General features: G+C 41.2%; 1 long non-coding RNA gene across 1 annotated transcript in view; it reads right to left on the bottom strand.

Moving 5' to 3' along the window:
- Positions 1-9138, bottom strand: part of LOC149868347 (uncharacterized) — a 127914-nt gene extending 118776 nt beyond the window's left edge. Inside the window, exon 1 of the long non-coding RNA XR_016440976.1 lies at positions 8875-9138. This is a non-coding gene — a long non-coding RNA (uncharacterized LOC149868347). The remainder of the gene's footprint in view (positions 1-8874) is intronic.
- Between the last annotated feature and the right edge of the window lie 857 nt (positions 9139-9995).

Genomic DNA, 9995 nt, shown 5'->3' on the forward strand with positions numbered 1-9995 from the left:
GCAGAAAAGGCATCGTGTTAGTTGGACCCAGTTCACCAAATGTCCGTATAGATCAAGTGCTTCAGCAGGGCTTTTTGGCATGTTTATCTAATCACTGATTGAATCAGCTTTTAGATAAAAATGCCAAAAACTCTGCTGAAGCACCCAATCTATGCAAAAGCTGTGAAGCTGGGTTGAACTAATGAACTTCCTCTTCTGGTAAAGTGCTGTTTTGGGATTTTTTTTCAAATCTGTCAGCACCCTTTATTAGGGCTGTCTGAAATTTTTGTCCCCAATTCCATTCGGTAGAGATTTGGTCTGATTCGGTGGTCAAATCTCCAAATACAAATTAAATCAGAGGATCCTTTAATCTCTCTGAATTGATTCAGAACCCTCCAAATTAATTCAGAGAGATTTGGAAGGATTTGGAGATTCAGGGATAGACATACCTTTAAATCTTTTTTCTATGTGTCTCTAGGTAGCAGGCAGCTCATGAATGCTGCAATGCTGGGGCTCCTGGAGTGGCCCACAAAAATGTGGGGGGCTCCCCAGCATGCTCAGCAGCAGATCCTGCCCTCCCAATGCGTCCCATGGGCTCTCCCATGCCTCCCCCAATCAGCGACTGGTGCCTCCCGGATCCACCTATGGCCAATCCCCAAAGCGGGAGGTGCGGAGGAGTTCCCCAACGCGCTCCCCAGTGGACCGAAAAGTGGACCAGAAGTACTTCTAGTCCACTTCTGGGTTCACTTCTGAGCATGTGGAGTGACCCCCTGCACTCCTGTAGGACATTCTATGTGCTCCAGCATCACAGTGTTCACAAGTCATGCTGGTACCTCAAGGTACACAGAAAAAACATTTAAAGCTGTGTCTATGTCTGAATCCCTGATTCTCTGAATCAGCATCAAATCTTCAGATTTGAATTTGGCCAAATCAAATCAGGGACAGTGATCCAAATCAACAAATTGAATTTGAATTCGGGTCAAATCCAAATGCGAATTGAACAGGGCCCACTTCGCACACCCCTACCCTTTATTAGTACCAACAATATACACTTAATTAAAAAATATCACCTAAGCACTTAATTAAACTCTAAACTGAAATAATTTATGAAAACAAAGCTATACTATGCACAACATGAATTGTAAATAATGCCAACTATATATACTTTATTTAAGGACATTATAAAAAGGATTTTACTAAAACTGAATGCTAACCTTAAGACGGACAGTTCCTGCTCTGTATTAAATGTGAGCATACTGCACCCAGTCACAGTAGCTTGAGACACTCTCTGTCTCTGTGGGGTTAAAACATGTCCATACACTGAGATATCAATTCAGCACCTACTGAGTTCATAGTAATGGTATCATAGCATCTTGCCAGGGTGTAAAGAAGTGGAAATGGTCATAGACAGTTCAAAACACAGGCACAGCACAGGCATCTGGCACTCTTTAATGAAGTTTTTGTAAGCAGTACATTCACTGTCATGCTTTTTCCCCCATTCCAGGATTACTTTCGGTCGTTGAGGGTTAAAACTCAGGAAAAACACCTTGTTGGGGTCCAAAATGCTAACAGCACTAAAGAAGGTGACAGCCAGCTAACTGAACCATGATGGTAGTGACAGGTCATACTGGTAGTAATGGTTCAACTTCACAGCTATTGCTTGGAACAGATCCCTTCTGTGCTGGTTTTCATGAAGACAGCTTGACAGGTCATGCGATGCCCTGTCTTCAACCCAGCTTATCAAATCCATCACCTTGTTGTGTGTTTGGTGAATCACAGCCTGGTGGCCTTCCAACCTCATCACCTGGATGGCATTTTCAGCCACAAACATCACCTGATCTTGAATGTTGCCGCACCCTAAGAGATCATGAAGCTTGAGCATGTACTGTCTGCTGGGTGTGATTTCCAGCTCCTCACTCATAAAATGCTGGTAGTGTTGCATGTGCTTGGCATGGTAATGGACCTCACTGAATCAGGAATTCCACTGTGAGACCACAGGCTCTGGTGGCAGCAACACAGTTCCATGTGAGTCCCCGCTCTGACTGGTGACGGACTCCCTGTACCAGACATTACAATCTGGACAGTGCTTGAGGGCTTTCTTGAGAGATGACACTGTGCTATCCACCTTGGGGAACTGTGTGCACCAGATGTTACTTACTAGGGACAGGATGTGTGCTATGCCTGTGACATACAGTGAACAGTGTTGGGCAGCATTCCTTAGAAAACATCAGGGAAAGCCTTGCACATTTATATGTTCTTGTCAGACAGGAATACTGAGATCTTGTTTAAGTCTACACCATAGCTGACAATTACCTTCATGACGGCTTGGGACACGGTAGAAAAATTGACAGATGTGAGGTAGACAAGCTTCAGTTTGAAACCCAGTCAGTCCAGTTCTGCAATACAAATAAAATGTGCAACAGGTGGTTGTCCTGAGGGTTGGTGGCTTCATCAGCTGCAGTGGAAAAAGAATGATACTCTACCAAGATGGCCTTCATGGACTGTACATGTGAAACAATCACTGCAGGGAGATAGCCCTAGCAAAGCTTGTTGGCGCACAGAACACTCCCTGCATTTGCCATGTTTTGTTTCAGGTGGGCTCTTAACTTTGGGTGATCGAGTTTCTCTAGTAGGATGTTCATCACCATGAAATCTTCCATGAGGGAAAATACCACCCCTCACCTTCCTACGCTGCTTTCTGTGGTCCTTTAAAACAGGGAGGACACAGTCACTTGCTTCTTGCTCTAACCTCCAGTATGTGCAACAGCCTTCATCTTCATGTGTACCTCAGATGCCAAGTGATGATCAATGCTGATTTTCCTGGAAATATCCAGAGTTAGACTGCAGCCAGCACAGAAGAATCTGCTTCCATCTGCATGTAAGGTCCCTGCAAGATACTGTCTTTGTTAATGCCCACAGGTAGCAACATAAGTTGACTGACGAGATGACTCTTGATGGCAAAGTCAAGGCCATGAACATGTCTGTCCAGAGCTAGTTTCCCCTTCCACAAGAAGCGTTAGCCTTCACCCTGTTCCCTCAGCTGATTCTCATCAAATGTACATGGGCTAAAATGCTGATTCTTCAGCAGAAGAAATATAAGTCTCTACCATTCAACCACTTGCAGTCCATTCTGTACTGACTAAACCAATCTCTTTTGAGGCCTTGAAGGAAATTTCCGTTGAGATAAATTACCTTATAGCTGCTTAATGCAGAATTTCTCATATTTTCCACTGAGGCACCTAGTATCACTTATTGTCAGTGGCAGGATATAAGACTAGATACATCCAATCTAATCTAGTATAGCAAGTCATAAATCCCTTACATACAGAAACATGGCTTAGCAAGTTTTAGTTTTAAAGATATCTACCAGTTAAGGATGCTTCAACTTTATTTCTGTTTTAACTCAGAAACTTTATAGTGACACATTCTGAATGAAAGTTTGGAAAGACAAATAGATTCCACAACACATTTTTAATACATCTCATAACAAGCCAAAGAATTCAAATACACACTTTGATAAACATTGGACATGTGATATCAACTAAGATTTTTATCCTGCTCATATTTTTTCATTTGTTTTCACTTTGTAAATTTAGAGCATAAACACTGAATTTCTTTTTTCTGTACTGAGCTGATATATATTCATAGATAACTCTGGAGTAAATGTCACTGGAATCTCTGTTAAGCTCTTCTAATAATTATAAACTGCTTAAACTGAAATGTTACATTATGTAACATCAGCAGAGGCTCTTAAGAAAAGTAGACTCTTGTGTTCACTCCAAGTATGTAACGTACATTTGTAAAATTGATTCTCATAATTTGATTTCAATTTATGTTTACAAAACAAAATATAAGATTAACACGTATACAGTATTTCTCTTTCTCTTTGTGCTGCCAGTATCCTCTTATCCTTACTGCTAAGCTTTTCTGAGTTCTGCACTAGGATTGGCTGGTTCCCCATAGTCATGCAATTAGTTGAGATGTTTTGCCATTACCACAAAACTAAGCTCAATTTGTGTCTTTTAGTGGGTACAGTTATAATAGTGCAAAGCTGTTAGAGATAAATAAAGTCTTTCTACCAACTTCAATTTGTTTCAAATCAAGCTTTAGATGCTCATCTCATGCTGATGTTTTGCATTACCAAAAAACTAATTCTTACATTTAGCATATTATACGATAATCCATGTCACATATATGGTAGTGATTGTCACTGCTGTAGATGTGGAAATATTACAAAATAGTATTGATCCAATTATTGGTTACCTTATTACTTTTTTTCTCCTGCCCTTATATACTGGATCTTGAAATGCTGCCATTTGGGGAAAAGCATGTATTCTGTAGTAACATTTAAGCAAAGAACCTGGTTAAAAGTGTTTATTATATAACTGGGATCATAGGCATAGGAGAAGAGGACAAGAGAAGACAACTGGGCTCCTGAAGGGATGGTAATGGGATACTGATCTTTCCATTGTAGGTAACCATTCCAAATGCAGAACAGGTTAGTGATGACCAAAAGTAATTAACTGGTGCTGTTCACTTACCAGGTTGAAACAGCTTGGAGATTCCCCAAGCTGACTACTATAAGTACAGTCCCAACAAGAGTTAAATTCAAACAACTAAACATGCATCAAGGATCAGCTACTATTCTCTTTTCCTTATCTCCCTAGAAAAGGGTCGATACATGCAATACTATAGGAAGTTTTCTGTATCAGAAGCTTATACTGTCAATTACCTTTTATATAGATAAAGGAAAGCCTTCAGTATTCAAGGCTATCCATCCAACAAGTTACTGTATTAAACTTTGCTGTTTTACATAAAACAAAATGAAAAAAATGATGACAACACTGAACACACAGTGTCCAGGGATGAAAAAAAAATTCAGATGATAAGTATTTTAAATACTACAGTGAAATGCCATATAGGAAGACTGATATTGAGTATTTTTAAAATATTACTTCAGCTGTAGAACCAATCATGATAAATCTAAAGTTAATACAGATGAGTTCTGTGCACCTTCAGTCACTCTATAGACTTCAGAGCACACTGAACAATATTCGCAAACATTACAGTGAAAGCAACAAAGGCTTAATCAATAAAATAGATTGAGAGCCTAATGAAAGGCAATACATTTAGAGGAAGGTGGCTGGCTCAGCTGGTTTCTAATTAATCAAATTAGTGATACAAAGCTTCAATGGCAGAAAAATAACTTTAGCAAAGAGCAAAAATTTCAAGTTGTTCAGCCAAATAAAATAGTTTCTCTTTTATAAGGAAAAAGGCAGTTGAATCTATTTTTCAGATTATAACTCTTTTAAAGTTATCTCTAAGTGTTTTTACACATGCTCTGGAGGTATGGGGAGGGGGCAGAGCTTTAATTAGAGTAGTTCTGAGAGCAGCTCTACTTAAAGCACCCACAGCCTCTTGTATATCGGTGTCCCTATGCTTAAAAATGGCAACAGGGGTGCTTTAACTAAAGCTCATCGAACAAGCTTTAGTTAATGCACCCTCACCACCATTCTGAAGTGCAGGGACTCTGATACATGTGATGTGGAAACTGGCTGGAGCACGCTAATTAGTATGCTCCAGCAGACTTGATTCAGGCTGCTCTAATGTGCTGTAATTACAGTGCATCAGAGCAGCCTCCCCACACATGTACAGGCACCCTATAAGATAAGCACTTTTAAAATTTCCTCCGTAACTTATATTCATCGTGCCCTGCTCTGGCATAAATACTTCAGTCTGTTCCTCAGACATAGCAAAGTTCTAGTTCTGGATTTTAGACACTCTAACATCTGAAAATATCTGGATTTGGGTCCTGTCTCTACAACTACTTTTGTCTTCCATTTATCATTTTTATTAACTCAAAAGTTGCAGTCAGGCATCTAGGATTTTGAAGACCATCTCAACATATTAACAGTTAAAAGCATTCAGACAATGAGCTTTCTAAATTGGATGTGGCACAATTTACTCACTTACAGATAACTTCCTATTTCACCTCCAAGGCATCTAAGTAAAACTGCGTATTACACTCAAGTAATACTTATATGCCTGAGTGCTATTGCAGCTATCCCATTCCAAACTACTTAAATTCCTGAAAAGAGTTGATGCAAAATATGGGTGGCTCCTCCTTCTTCTTACTGCTTCATGTGACTTAATTTTAAAGCAAAGATTAAGGTATATTACAGACGCTGACAAACTTAATGATTTTTCAAGACTTCAGCAGGATAGAGTAGGATTGCACTTAGGAAACTAAGTACCACTTAGGCACCTTGGAGATGAAATTGTATTTGGGCCTAAGTACTTGTAGAAAAAGTGATACGGGTCAACCCTCCCCAAATAGCCACAAAACCATTTAGATAGCTAAGTTCTTCAGGCATTTCCATACGGAACTGAAAAGATACCTACAGGCTGAAACAGAGCTCTCAAAACTTGCTCAAAAGCAAACCATCTTGATTCATAAACAATCTGTGGCTCCTAGGCTAGATCCTGCCTACAAAAAGGTTGGACTTGGTTTGCAAAGATTTGAAGATGCTGCCGCTGGGGAAGGTGTCAGCACAGCTATCAGCAGGGGGATTAATGTATCCTTGCCTACTATAGCTCCTTTCTTTCAGGTGAAAGTTACTGTCGCCAATTGCCATAGGGCAACACAGGGAACAAGCAGTGTCAACTGTTGCATTAACCCCCAGGGCGCTAAGTATTAGGGCTATTAGGCTGCTCCATTCCGCCTCAACTTCCATTTCGACATTTTGATGGAACAGTGTTTTGTATCAAGTTTCATTTAGTTTACAAAGCACTGTTCCATTTTGTTTCATCAAAACTGTTCTGCTGTTTCAATGCCGTTTCAACGTTTCGCTCATAGGCTATAATGGGGAAGCACGAAACTGCCTATAACTTTGTCATTTCTTGTCTGATTGAGATGAAACTTGCAGGGATGGTAGCCCCTTCTAAGAGCATGATGTCTGCTATGTTTCAAGGAGATAGATGCAGAGGTTTCTGGGAAACTGCCCCTCAAGTTATTGACAAGGAGATCTCATGTCACATGCCAGGAGTGGCAGCCTCCTGTAATCCAGCAGGCAGATCCAGGGGCATGCACCCCTGGGAGGGCTGTGGGGCTGTGCCAGACTCATCCCAGACTTGTCCTGGGGTATAGGAGACTGCTGCTGCTGCCTGGGACTGGCACTGGGTGCAACTCACACCCAGTACTGAGAAGAATGGTGCTACCACTGGCCCCAGGCAGTAGAACAAGCCTCCTGTCATCCAGCAGGAAAATCAAGGGCCTGCACCCCCAGGAGAAGTATGGCACAGCCTCCACAGCACACTCTGGGGTGCAGGTGGGCCCACAATCTCCCTGCAGGATGACAGGAGCCTGCTGCTGCCAGCTGGGACCAGTGCTGGGCACAGCCTGCACCCAGCACCAGGGTCTGTGCCAGAATCCTCGTGGGGAGCATGGCCCCCAGATCTGCACCAGATGACAGGAGGTTGCTGCTGCCGGCTGGGACTGGCACTGAAGCCAAGTAAGCCCAGCTTCAAAACTCAAAATGTTTCAAAACTTTTGAAACCTTTCGAGTGCCCTTGTTTCATTTCAAAATTGTTTCAAAGGCTTTTGTTTCATTTCAAGTTCACTGTTTTGAGATCAAAATAGCTTTGAAATGAAACAGCTGGTGAAATTTCTACTAGCCATCCTAATACCTCCAGTTGCAACAGCATCATCCCTCAGGGTGAGGTGGGGGTATTGTGAGACTGGGGCTATTTCTCTGTTGGCAGTGTGTTGGGGCAGGATTGTTGGAGGAATCTCCTAGTAACAGAGGGCAGCAGCTCACAACACTGGCTGTGTTGTAAGCAATGGTCTGTCATTGATAAAGGGTTGCCTACCCCTGATCTAGGTCCCTTACTCCTGCCTAAACTGTTTTGCAATCCTGAGTGAAGCTGCAGGGGTGTTCTAAAGTCCCAGGAGGAACCCAATGTATTAGGCACCCACAAAGTACGCTTAACTCACACTGACAGCATTGAGTTCAGCATGACATCTTGCAGCCATGATAGTTGTCATTCCAATACATCTGGTAATTAAAGCACTTGTGCAGGAAGTGAGAGCTGAGTTCTAGGCTGACCTAAGCCTGAGATTATCCCAAATATCCCACTCTTCAGGAGAGTGTCCATACCAGCAGAGTAAAGAATAGGCTTCCAGTACGCAGCCAAGACTGCAGGAGTAAAGGGGCCAAAAGGGACATAAGCAAGAGAGATCTGGACTTTGTAGAGCAGAGATGAAACCACTCCTCTAGGAGGAATTTTAGTTCTGGTACCAGCTGCAGGGTTAGTTCTGTTTTTTAACCAATGACTTTCTAACGTAAAACACATAAGCAGTCCCAGCAGCAGGGGCCGGAACCCACCTCTCCTTTCTCAAATTCAGTATTCCACTAAGTGTTTAATGCCCATTGGTATCACACATCACTTTTACACTCCTTTTATCCATGGGCTCTGCCTTGGTGCAAGTTACAACATCCCTAAGGCCTTTGTAAATTCTCTCAGTTTACCCCTGTAACCTGTTGGGACACTAAAGTTAGCTGAAAAGCAGCATATATCAGCTATGCTCTATCCTTCCCCCCCCCATCTAAATTTCACAGTCTCCAGGGAGGTGGCAAAGAGAGGGCAACAATTACTGTACATCAGCTTCAGATTCCTCATGCTGAGGGAACGCTGGGTTGCAGGTTATAATCAGATTACAAGTGTTTTGCACCAAATGAATGTAAAGAAGTTAGCACAGAGTGATCCATTGCATCTTATATAAATATATAAATAGTAAAAGTAATCTAATAATGCTAAGCTCACATGAAAGATATTAAAACATCTGGGAAATTACATCCCTTGTATTAAGATAGTTGGGAAATTACAGCATCTTACCTTCAACTCTATCTTGCATTCTGTGTAGTCTGACTTCCATCCTTTACACATACCTTTCTACACATTTTTCCAGACTCTTCCACCATTTTTGTCATCGACAGTCACATTGTCCTCAACTTCTCTTATCCTCCCTACCATCTTTTTATACTCTTCTTTTTAAGTTTATCTTCCAATTTTTCTTCATGCTCCTTCAAATTTATAGTCCATGAATCTGCTGTTCTGTAGACGTGTCTACACAAGATACCAACTGTTCAGTGCCACATAATACTGAGTACTAGCGCATCACAATACCAACAGTGCTAATAGCTAGTGCACACTACTATAATGGGTACTGCACAGTAACTCTGGTTGCTGCACATTTATTTAGTACTTGTATAATCAAGTATTAAATAAATGTGCAGTAACCACTATGCAGTAACGTCTCATATAGATACACTCTGTATGTCTCTACCCCCTGCCAGGCATCTTGCTTTTTTTTTTTTGAAGCATATGGTACTAATCAGTGAACCAAATGGTACACAACTGTAATGTTGTATGGCAATCTTTTTATTGCTGTGTTCTGATAAGCATCTACATTTTCTCTGTTAATATGGAGACACTATGTAATTTAAATACAGGTCACTAAGAGTTTGATCAAATGTAAGCAGGCTCCTTAAAACATGGGAAAAATCCTCTAGATGTATGGTGAAAAAGATCCAATATGCCAATGGTTGAGTAGCTGTTGAGAGATGAAGGTAGAAACATGCCATTACACTTTAAACTTGTAGTTGAATTTTCTAGTTACCAACTTGTGATCAATAGACTTAAGTTATTTTTAGTGACCCAGAGAAAAAAGCTAACACTTGAGACTTTTTGTATTCTGAGCAGTAAGTACTTCTTGAACAATAATCATGTACTGTAATCACAGTCTGTCAGGCCTAGCAGTGCAGCAGTTTATACTGGATACAGATGAAGGGACCAGTCTTGCCCCTCTAATGCACTTCAGTAATCCTTTCTTTAATGTATAGCATCAGTCATTTGAATGGAGCCAATTACATGAATCAGGATTACTTGTGTGGGAAAAGCCTCAAGATCCAAAAAATCCACATTTCTTAGAGCATCTACATCCCTGGGATTTTCAC

The sequence above is a fragment of the Crocodylus siamensis genome, chromosome 3 (assembly GCF_052110815.1).
Source record: "Crocodylus siamensis isolate JL-2025a chromosome 3, ASM5211081v1, whole genome shotgun sequence".
NCBI classification, from domain to species: domain Eukaryota; kingdom Metazoa; phylum Chordata; order Crocodylia; family Crocodylidae; genus Crocodylus; species Crocodylus siamensis.